Raw genomic sequence first — 1,030 nt, 5'->3', positions numbered from 1 at the left:
CAATCCGTAGGTTGCTACTTAAATTAATTCAGCGAGAGGAACATATCATGAAGCACGATTCATATCAATATAATCTTATTAGAGAATAGTACATGAATTACTATTTCCAAGTTTTACAGAGTTGAATAAAGCATCCATCACTTGATTTTTAAAATAAGGGTAAGATAAGAGTTTACTATGTAACAATGGCTCTTAAGGATATAATTAATGACTCTACCATTGTTTAAAAGTTTTCTCATTAGCTTATACTGATGATTATTGACTCCTAATTGTTGAATATAATAGAGCCAGTTCATGATAGGAACATATTATGAAAGACTGATTCTTATCAATATAAATTTATTAGAAAGTCGCTATAAAATAATACATAAATTGCTATTTCCAAATTTTACAGCACTGACTCGTTCATCCATTGGTTGGTTTTTAAAATAAGGGTAAGATAAAAGTATACTATGTAACAATGACTCCTATGGATATAATGTATGACTCTACCACTCTTTCAAAGTTTTCTCTTTAGCTCATACTGATGATTCTTGACCCCTAATTGTTGAAAACAATTACAACTATTTAATCACATTTCCTGATTCGCATTGGAGTGTATGACAATGGACTTCACGTAGACCAATTCAGTTTGTAAAAAATCAAATAAAGCTGTTATATTCAAAATAAGTAATAAAATGTATTATCTATACTACTAAATCTAAAATATCCTGTAGCAAATATGATTATCTTAAGTACTCCAATTTATCACATTCTATTCAAGTTTAAATTCACCACATTTTTATGTAAGATTCTAGGTTTTTGGTATTTGCACAAAATTATTAATACGTAAAAAAGAGGCAGCCCATAAAAAGAAATCAAATTTGAAACTCACTGAAATCTAACATTTGTAATGTCCAAACAACAGAAAAAGAGTGATCCGAAATCAAGAAAAAGTATATATCATATAACTTTATGAAGTGATCAAAGCGTCGTCAACTCACCAGACCAAAAGACAACTAAAAACGGAGATCAAATACAGTTAAAAAGA

This window comes from Wolffia australiana, chromosome 10 (assembly GCF_029677425.1).
Source record: "Wolffia australiana isolate 7733 chromosome 10, ASM2967742v1".
In the NCBI taxonomy this organism is placed as follows: Eukaryota; Viridiplantae; Streptophyta; class Magnoliopsida; order Alismatales; family Araceae; genus Wolffia; species Wolffia australiana.
The sequence above is the reverse complement of the archived record's forward strand: the minus strand, read 5'-3'. Positions refer to the sequence as shown.